This window comes from Mirounga leonina, unplaced genomic scaffold (genome assembly GCF_011800145.1).
Source record: "Mirounga leonina isolate KUSES-001 unplaced genomic scaffold, KU_Mleo_1.0 Mir_125, whole genome shotgun sequence".
Lineage (NCBI taxonomy): Eukaryota > Metazoa > Chordata > Mammalia > Carnivora > Phocidae > Mirounga > Mirounga leonina.
This window is the reverse complement of record NW_023270305.1, coordinates 18094902-18106238: the sequence shown is the minus strand read 5'-3', so window position 1 is coordinate 18106238 and position 11337 is coordinate 18094902.

The window sequence follows — 11337 nt, the reverse complement described above, 5'->3', positions numbered from 1 at the left end:
TTTCTTTCTTTCTTTCTTTCTTTCTTTCTTTCTTTCTTTCTTTCTTTTTAAAAAAGTATTGCTTCCTTTTTGCTCTTCTCTCTTCATTTTGTCAACTTGAAATTAGGGGCTCTCAGTTGAAAACAAAAGATAAATATAACTTAAATGGTTTCTCAACCACAGCTCAGAACTGCAAACAGGTGTAGGAAAGGTGCTGGAGAATGTACTAAGGCTAGATGCCATCCCTAATATCTTAGTGACATAAATCTTAAGGTGTAGCTTGGGCTCTGTGAAATAAAAGACTTCCAATTCTCTCCATGACATTGAAAACTGCCTTTATTAAAACCTTTATCTTATTACCATATAAAATATCTGGGCCAGTCCTTGAAATATAGTAAGTGCTCAATGAACGGCAGCTCCTTTTTGCCCAGTAGGTGCAATCTCGGGACAAAACTGCCATTCAGTGATTGCTTTTTTTTTTTTTTTTTTTTGCCACAAGAGGGTGCTCTCTAGAATTTTTAGGCCAACCCTGATTTAATAAGGTAATTTACATATTTGGAAATTGAAAAAACCCTATTGTCCTTTCAAGTTTACATGATCGTGAACCTTGCTTTTTAAAAATTTATTTATGTTTTAGTCTGACGTGGGGCTCGAACTCATGACCACGCGATCAAGAGTGCCACCCTCTACCAAATGAGCCAGCCAGGTGCCCCTCATGTGGACCTTCTTAATTTAAGCATAGTGTAGAATAAACTTCACATAATCTTAACTCTTCCCTTGATAGCTGAGGTATTCTCAGTGCTCTAAGGCCACTGTTTTCAACCCGTTTTCTCTGTCTGGGCTAGAATATGTATGCAGATTGAGTACAATAAAAGTCTGAAGGGAAGATGTGCTCATCCCTAAACGTATTTCCCTTTTCTCCTAAAACTAGAATGCTACGAAAATATGGCTAATTTAGGTTTCTGTGGAGTGGTTTTTGCAACCAGGGACTAAAATATGACAGTGGCTTCTTACTAAATTTTCTTACTAAAATTTTCTTGGAGGGAATGTTTTCCTACTGACCTTGTAGAAGATGTTGTAGTGTCTGTTTGTCTTCAGAATTAAAGAGCTGTAGCACATTTAAGACATCCACTAGTCCCACCCCTTCATGTAATAGATGGAGATGCTGAGACCCACAGTGTTGAAGTGCCTCCCAGGGTCACATAGCTGGTCAGAACAGCCATCCTCCCTTATCCCTTTAAGGATCAGAAGTCTGTCTTCTCAGGGCATAGCAGGCTTTTAGAAGAGAGACCTAGCACAGCCTAGAGATGGGTGTGAATTTAAGGCCTGAACACACTCTTTCACTCTGCAGTCATTTATTATTTAAAATATGGAAAATGGTAAGGGGTGGGAGGATATTGTTGAGACATGATTCTTGCCCTTTAAGGGTCGCCATTTAGATTTCTGAAGAACTCATGCAGGAGAAAAATAGCCAGAGATTCAGAAATCTACCAATTGTCATGTCCATTTTGTGGGATCTGTTGCCCTCACTCTGTGGAGAGGATCAGGCTATACCCTATCATGAACCTATTTCATAAAACAGAGGTGTAGTAGAGATCATGCTGTAGAAGAGATGACAGTTGTGTTCAGTCTGAAGAAGCTTCAAGTCACAAGTTCCCTTTACCCCCAAGGCTTATCTCCCAAAGGCGCATCACTGGCTGTCCTGCATTCAAAAAGGAAAAAAAGACCTCTAATGAGTACTTTGCAATTAAATAGTGATTTAGGTGGTCTAACCCTTTCAGGAACAAATAAATAAGCCTATGGTTTTACTGCCTTGCAGTTTTTCAATAGCTGCCTTGACTTTTTGTGGTAACCTTATGGTAATCTCACCAAGAATCAAAGGATAAAGCTCTTGGCACGTGAAGGAATGGATTGAAGAGTCATTTCCTTTTTGCCTGGCCTTTGATTCTCTAATAGACTGTGGGCTGAGGTCCAGGCAAAGCAAATAAGCAAGGGTAACAATAAATGTTAAGCAAAACCTTCTAGAAAAGGCTGTTGATTGTTTTATAGCATCTATATTATCCCATGATAAAAGAAAGAGGCATGGTGCCAGATGGTAATGTGGGTGCTTGGATGATTTAATAGCCACTGAGTGGATTTAATTTCTAAGAGATTTGCTCATTCTCTCTGTAAGTCCATTAAACTGTGATCTTAAAAGGTTGCATGTTCTTTGTATCGACTCTCATTTCTTCCCACCAACCAGAGCTTGGGATTTGGATGAGTGAAATACATTGTTGAAGAAGGTTAAATATGTACTAACCTGTGTTGGTTCGTTTTGTCCTCACCTTCGTGGCTTCAGGGTTTGGCTTTGCTCAGTGTAGGCGGAGGCTAGGTAAGGGTTATCCAAGACCTTCTCCCACATGGCAGGCTGGCTGGGAGCTGGAGGAGAGCAGAGAGAGGAGGGTGGGGAGTTTTGCCGGAGGAGCGGGGTGGAGGCAGGGTAAGGTTGACAATGAAGTCAGGGAAAGGGCCTTGGGAAAGGGGGCCTCTCCTGACAGAGTGAGCTTCCTTCCCTTCCCTGGTCTTGGCCTGCGTAAGTCTGATCCCTTCCTTATCCTCCCAGGGAAAGAATCCCTCTGGGAGAGAGAATAAGCTCTTCTCAGAGCTCCTTTTTCACAAGCAAAGATGCTGAGTTTCTTTAAACACATGCCACATGGTTGAGCCTCACAATAAAGAGTTTAATTGTAATTCTGTCCACTCACCTCATAAAGACGGTTTTAAGTCTGTGCATCAGTGACACTTGTGAGAAAGAGGTGAAGGAATTGTTCTGAGAAGTGTGTAGCTGCCTCCAAGGTCTGTGAGGCCAGTGGGGAGATGAGAGCCTCCAGAGGATTAAGCACCCACGGCTTTGCCCTTTTCATGGTCTCTGTTTTCCTTTACTCCCGAGGCCCCAAAGAAAAGGATCCTTCCTTGTACTCTTAATCTCCTTCATCTATTTTACCTGCCCCCAGTAACCATCAGTTTGTTCCCTTCTGGTTTTTTTTTTTGCTTTGTCTCTTTTTTTTTTTATTTCTTAAATTCCATTCATTGTTTGTGCATAACACCCAGTGCTCCATACAGAACGTGCCCTCTTTAATACCCATCACCAGGCTAACCCATCCTCCCACCCCCCTCCCCTCTAGAACCCTCAGTTTGTTTTTCAGAGTCCATCATCTCATGGTTCATCTCGCCTTCCGATTTCCCCCCTTCATTCTTCCCCTCCTGCTATCTTCTTCTTCTTCTTCTTGTTTTCTTAACATATATTGCATTATTTGTTTCAGAGGTACAGATCTGAGATTCAATAGTCTTGCACAATTCACAGCGCTTACCAGAGCACATACACTCCCCAGTGTCAATCACCCAATCACCCCATCCCTCCCACCCCACCCCCCACTCCAACAACACTCAGTTTGTTTCCTGCGATTAAGAATTCCTCATATCAGTGAGATCATATGATACATGTCTTTCTCTGTTTGACTTATTTCGCTCAGCATAAGACCCTCCAGTTCCATCCACGTCGTTGCAAATGGCAAAATCTCATTCCTTTTGATGGTTGCATAATATTCCATTGTATATATATACCACATCTTCTTTATCCATTCATCTGTCGATGGACATCTTGGCTCTTTCCACAGTTTGGCTATTGTGGACATTGCTGCTATAAACATTGGGGTGCACGTACCCCTTCGGTTCCCTACATTTGTATCTTTGGGGTAAATACCCAGTAGAGCAATTGCTAGATGGTATGGTAGCTCTATTTTCAACTTTTTGAGGAACCTTCATACTGTTTTCCAGAGTGGTGAGCAAGGAATATTATAAGTGACAAGAAAGACATTGCATCATGATAAGGAAGCCAATTTATCAAAAAGACAAAACTAAATTTGTATGCATTTGTATGCAATAACAGAGCTTCAAAATATATAGGTAAAAACTTACATAACTGGAAGTAGGAATAAATCCATAATTGTAATCAAATTTCACCACCTTTCTCTGTGGACATTATCCATACACTTTCAAATAACCTATATGTCAAAGCAGAAATTGCACAATAAATTAGAATGTTTTGAATCAGGGGTGCCTGGCTGCCACTCTTGATCTCAGGGTTGTGAGTTCAAACCCCATTTTCTAAAATGAAAATGAAAAACATGACATATCAAAATTTGTGACATGAGACATCCGCAAATGGTCATGCTATAAAAATCAGGACTGAATTTATAACTAAAATATGAGAAAAATATATGAAACAATGTTCGAATGTTGAACAATAGACAGTGCATGACTGGTTACTGAGCAAAGGGAAATCAACAAGGTGAGCCCACAATTTCCTAAGCTTATTGATTAAAAAATCTTTTTCCAAGCCACAACACAGGGAAGGGAAACCCAAACAGCCAGCGGCCTCCCTGAATTGATAAAACAGAGTTGAGGATTTGGGAAAGCCAGGGTAGCTGGAATTCTGAGGGCTGACTTACCTAGAGGAGTCTGGGAAAGGTTCACAGAAGCAGCACTTAAACTAGGTCTTCCTTATGGCCATTATGAAACCAGAGATGAATTTTAAAGATGGACAAAAGTCCCAATATATTTAATTGAAAATTTGGGATAGAAAATTTTGAAGATGAGGGGCGCGTGGGTGGATCAGTCGGTTAAGTGTCTGCCTTCGGCTCAGGTTGTGATCCCAGGGTCCTGAGATTGAGCCCGGCATCGGGCTCCCTGCTCCACGAGGAACCTACTTATCTCTTTCCCACTCCCCCTGCTTGTGCTCTCTCTCTCTCTGTCTGTCAAATAAGTAAATAAAATCTTAAAAAAAAGAAAATTTTAAAGATGAAAATAAGGACTGTTGTCTTATATATAGTAGTCATTTGGACTCTAGGGACTATGTAATTTTTATCTGGTCTTCTCAATTTGGCTGAAGTCTGCTCTTCCCCCACAAACAAGGTGTTCTTCTTCCCGAATTTACAGGTGCTATGAATACTCTAACCCTTCCCAAGTGGGGGCACTTGGCTACTGGCAGAATTATTAGCAGAGTCTAATGTGGCTGAAGTGCCATCACACTTTGTCAACAGTTCTAATGCACTCTCTTCTTCATTCTAAAAGCCTTAGAAATATTTTAGGTAGATTTGTTCTGTCTGGCACCAGTTTAATAGATTCACTATTTTCCTGTAGCCTATAAGAATCATAGGAAAAACCTAGGTGCTTCGTATCTCTGAAGACAAGTCAAACTTTTCATTCATTCATTCAGCAAATCTATATTGAGACAACTAGATCTCACATGCAGGAGAATGGACTTGAACCCCTATCTCACACAATAAACAAAAATTAACTGAAAGTGAATTATGAAGGTAAATGTAAGCACTAAAATATAGAATCATGTAGAAGCAAACATAGGAATAAATCTTTATGATGTTGGGTTAGGCAATGATTTCTTAGATATGACACCAAAAACACAAGCAATAAAAGAAAAGATTGGCAAGTTGGATTTTATCCAAATTAAAAATTTGTACTCCAAAGGACACCACCAAGAAAATAAATTGGCAACGGACAGACTGAGAAGCAATATTTGCAAATCATATATCTTATAAGGGACTTATATCCAGAATACATAAGGAAACTTTACAACTCAATAATAAATAGACAAATAACCCAATTAAAAATGGATAAAAGATTTGAATCGACCTTTCTTCACAGAAGATATAGAAATGTCCAATAAGGACATAAAAGATGCTCAACATCATTAATCATCAGGGAAATGCAAATCAAAACCGCCACTCAAAAAAAAATGACACCATTTCACGCTTACCAGAATAGCTACAATTTAAAAAGACAGACAGTAACAAGTGTTGAGGAGGAAGGGAAGAAATCAGAACCCTCATCCACTGTTAGTGGGAACATAAAATGGTGCAACATCTTTGGAAAGCAGTTTGGCAGTTCCTGAACATGTAAAATATAGGGTTACCATATAATCCAGCAATTCTACTCCCAGGTATCTATCTACTTTTATTTGGGTTTAAAGCACTAAGTAATCTGAAATGACAATTAAGGATCTCTTGTCAGGGATTAGGTGGGCTGACACTTTGTCACAGGGCAGAGAGGATGCAGAGGACGACCCTGCGGAGGAGGGACTGAGCCGTGCTCGGAGTGCCCTCTGGTGGAAGCTGCCTAGACGTGCAGAAGGGGCTGTGGGCAATCGGAAGTTGAATTGAGAACTCTGGGCATCCCAGAAAGTGGGGAGAGAGGCCAGAAAGGAAACAAGGAGTAAACTGCAAGGGAGAGAGATTTGATTCATCATAAGGAAGACAACAAACCTGGCTGTGAGCTCCTCATCACTGCAGTGTTCAAGAAGAGGCTGGAAGATGCCTTGGTGGTGAAGGTCGGGTGGAATGGAAGCCCGGGACTGGATTAGTGTTCTTTGAGCCCCGCTCTGAGTTTGTGACTGAGCGCTAGGCATTAAAGACAGTATTCTGGGCTGACAACTTTTCCTGGGCCAATCTGGCCTGTCGTTCCAGGCGGTTGATGGGAATCTGAATAGGGTCTCCCTGGGCATCAATAATTCAGTTGCCTTGAGCTCTGAGACAGAGCCAGTAACACCTGGATATGAGTAGATGGAAAAATGCAGAATTGAAGAAGTTTAGTTCAATTCAAGGGAAAACAGAATCGCCTAGAGCACCAAATTCTGGGCAACAGGACTTATGCTGCTTGCACTCAGGGGAGCTGTGGAGGACAAAAAATGGAAAAACTGTGATACATGAGAAGAGACTGTAGGAAAGTGGTATATTAGCGACTTGATTGTGCAAATCACTGTATTAGACACAAATTTTATGTTTTATTCATTTTTAGGAGAAAGAACAACATCATAAGAAGGCGAAATGATTATTAACGATGTCTTTTCCATATCAACTTGATGAGAAATAATTTATTTACAACAAACTGTATCTGTTTCAAGCATACATACCATGAGTGTGAAACTACCCCTCCAATCAAGATACAGAACATTTCCTCATTCCCAAAAGATTCCCTATGCTTCTTTCCAGTGCATCCTTCACAGACACTCACTGATAGGCTTTTTGTCACTGTAGGTTAGTTTTCATTTTACCTAAATGGAATCATACACTATGCATTCTATCGTATGTGGTTTCCGTCATTCAGCATAACAGTCCGGGACACATCAGTGTGATCAGTCCATTCCTTGTTATTGCCAAGTGATTGCATTACATTTCCCAAAGTACATCCTGTTTTATTTACCATTTCACACGTTGACGGATTTTTAGGCTGTTTCTAGTTTTTGACAATTATAAATAAAGCAGCTATAAACATTTGTGTACAGATTTGTGTGTGAACATAAGTTTCATTTCTCTTGTGTAAATATATAGGAGTGGGTGCTGGATTATGCTACGCAGATGTTTATAAGAAACTGCCAAACTGGTTTTCCAAAGTGACTACATCATTCTGCATTCCTGGCAACAATGTATTAGAGTTCCAGTTCTGCATCTTTATTAGCACTTGATATTGTTAATTTAAAGAAACCAATCCTAATACGTATATAATAGTAAATTTTAAAATATTGGTATAGGGGCACCTGGGTGGCTCAGTCGTTAAGCATCTGTCTTTGGCTCAGGTCATGATCCCAGGGTCGTGGGATCGAGCCCCGCATTGGGCTCCCGGCTCGGCGGGAAGCCTGCTTCTCCCTCTCCCACTCCCCCTGCTTGTGTTTTTAAAATCTTAAAAAAAAAAATGTTTTTATATTTGTATTTTTTAAATGACCAGTGGTGGTATATTTTCCTATGCTTGTTTGTCATCTGTTTTCCTTATTGGTGAAGTTTTTGAATCATTTGCATTTAAAAGAATTTGGGTTGTTCTCATTGTCGAGTTTTGAGAGTTATTTATATATTTAGAATACACATGCTTTGTCAAATACATGTATTGAAAATACTTTCTCACAACATGGCTTATCTTTTATTATTTTTAAAGTGTCTTTAACAGATAAAAAATTTTAGCTTTGGTGGAGTCTATTTTTTCTTTCATGGATAATTTCTTAGATAATATCGTGTCTAAGAACTCTTTGCTTAAACCAAGGTTACAAAGATTTTTTTCCCCTATGTTTTCTTATAGATATTTTAGAGCTTTGTGTTTTTTCATGTAGGTCTATAATCCACTTTGAGTTAAATTTTTTTTTTCTGTAAGATGTGACGTATGAGTTGATGTTAACTTTTTTTGCATATGAATTTTTAGAAAATTTATAGATATATTTCTGTTATTGGTTTCTAATTTGATTCCACTATGGTAAGAGAACATACTTTGTATGGATTGAATCCTTTTAAATTTACTGAAACTGTTGTTATGACCTAACATATGCTGGTCTTTGCTTATAAGTGATCCATGAGCACTTGAAGAGCACTTGCCATCATTGGCTATAATGATTTACAAGTAGAAATTAAATGAAAGTGATTAATAGCAGATCTTCTATTTTTCACTTTTTTTTGATCTAGTTGTTCTTGTTCCATCAAATTCTGAGAAAAGAGTGTTAACCCCTCCTACTATGATTATGTAGTAGGATTATGTATTATGTCCATTTCTGTTTTAATTCCTTTTTTCCTTTCTTTTAAAGAAATTGAATTTATTTATTTATTTTTATTGATTGATTTATTTGTTTATTTTTTATTATTAACATGTAATGTATTATTTGTTTCGGGGGTACAGGTCTGTGATTCATCAGTCTTACGCAACACCCAGCGCTCACCACAACACATACCCTCCCCAATGTCCATCACCCAGCCACCCATCCCCCCACCTCCCCTCCAGCAACCCTCAGTTTGTTTCCTGGGATTGAGAATCTCTTACGGTTTGTCTGCCTTTCTGGTTTCATCTTGTTTCATTTTTTCCTCTCTTCCCCTATGATCCTCTGCCTTGTTTCTTAAATTCCAAATATCAGTGAGATTATATGGTGATTGTCTTTCTCTGTCTAATTTTGCTTAGCATAATACCCTCTAGTTCCTCCACGTTGTTGCAAATGGCAAGATTTCTTTTTTTTTTTTATGGCTGAGTAGTATTCCATTATATATATATATATATATACCACATCTTCTTTATCCATTCATCTGTCGATGGACATCTGGGCTCTTTCCATAGTTTGGCTATTGTGGACATTGCTGCTATAAACATTGGGGTGTAGGTGCCCCTTCGGATCACTACATTTGTATCTTTGGGGTAAATACCCCATTTCTGTTTTAATTCTATCAATTTCCCCTTCTACTTTGAAGCTCTTAGGTGTGTGTATATATATATATGTATATATATATATGTATATATATATATAATTGTTATATCTTCTCAATTAATTGAGCTAAAAAGCCAATAGATAGGGGTGCCTGGGTGGCTCAGTCGTTAAGTGTCTGCCTTCGGCTCAGGTCATGATCCCAGGGTCCTGGGATCGAGCCCCGCATCGGGCTCCCTGCTCGGCGGGAGGTCTGCTTCTCCCTCTCCCACTCCCCCCTGCTGTGTTCCCTCTCTTACTGTGTCTCTCGCTGTCAAATAAATAAAATCTTTAAAAAAAAAAAGCCAATAGATAACATTAACATTATGAAATGCCTCTTTTATCCCTGGCAAAATTCTGCTCTTCATCTGAGAGTCTGTTTTATCTGATATTAATATATGCATCCGAGCCTTCTTATTCTGACTATTTACATGGTATGTATTTTTCCATGTATTTACTTTCAATCTTTCTGTGTCTTTATATTTTAAAATATGACTCTATGTTCAAAATGTCTCTTACAGATAACATAAATTTAATCTTGGCTTAAAAAATCCATTTGATAATTTTTGACATGTTTAGTCCATTAACATTTAATATTATTAATATGATTAGATTTAGGTCTACTAATTTATTATTTGGCTTGTTCCCTCTGTTCACTATTTCTTTATTGTCTTTTTTTTCTGCCTTCTTCTGCATTATTTATAGTCTATATATTTTAGAATTCCTTTTTAATGTTATCCATTGGATTTTTAGTGATACTTCTTTGTGTTATATTTTTAGTTTTAAGGATTATAATATATATCCTTAATTTTTCAAAGTCTCACAGTTAATCTTAGAGTTAATAACTTAGAGTTAATCTTATACCCCTTCATACATATATAATCCTTATAATGATATAGGTCCGTCCATTTATGCTGCCACCATGCTTTATGTTGTAATTGTCGTGTGTATTACATCTACATACTAGCAAACCCTATAAGACAATGTTAAGAGAAGGGGGAAAAGATGGCAGAGGAGTAGGGGACCTTATTCCAACTGGTCCCTGGGGAATTGAGTTGGATATCTACCAGACCACTCTGAGCACCCATGAAATCAGCCTGAGATGTAAGAAGACCTGGATCTCTACAAACAGAATATCGCAGGTGGTTGGTTTCAAGGTAGGAAGCGGGGAGCCATGATTCTGCGGGGAGGTATCGCAGGATAAATGGCAGCAGGAGGGTGCCTGGCTGTGGGGATCCTACACCGCCGGTGAGCGACAGCCTCGCGCGCTGGGGACGGGGCACAGACTCGTAGACTGGTAGCAGCGGGGAAAGGACTTTAGGGCAGCCCCCGGGGTGGAAACCCGGAGTGGCAGGCAGTTTTAGAAGCACAAAGGGCAGAGACGAGCCCCGACCTGGAGGCAGGACTGGGAGCGCTGCTGAGGGGCGCACAACCCAGGACGCTGCAGTTTATAGCAGCACGGACAGAAACAGAGACAGTGTGGCCTGGAGAGCTCACTGAAGTACAGACTGCGGTCTCTCTGCTCTGAGGCAGAGGGTTGGAAATGGTCTCTTCTGCTCTGACTCGCGGAAGAGATGCAGAAATCTGCCAGGGAAAGCCGCCAGAGAAGCAAACTATGGAGACTCAGGAATATTTTGCTTGTTTAAACTAAATTGTGTCTACAATAAGTGAGAAATTAAAAAAAAACCCCAGATTTAAAAAAAAATATTTTATTTATTTATTTGAGAGAGAGAGAGAGAGAACAAGTGGGGTGAGGGGCAGAGGGAGAAGCAGACACCCCACTGAGTAAGGAGCCCAATGCGGGGCTCGATCCTGAGACTCTGGGATTGTGACCTGAGCTGAAGGTAGATGCTTAACTGACTGAGCCACCCAGGGGCCCCACCCAGATTTTCATATACTCTTGAAACCTGACTTTTTACACGACAACACTAAGTGGGAGCTGAGTGGCAGCTCCCCACTTATTCTAGGCAAGTATCACTCAATCTGCTGTGTGGTTTGCCATGGTCCCCATTGCTGCCTATTGATCTCCAAGAAGGTCCCTGGAATGCTTCCCTTTCTTTCTTTCTTTCTTTCTTTCTTTCTTTCTTTCTTTCTTT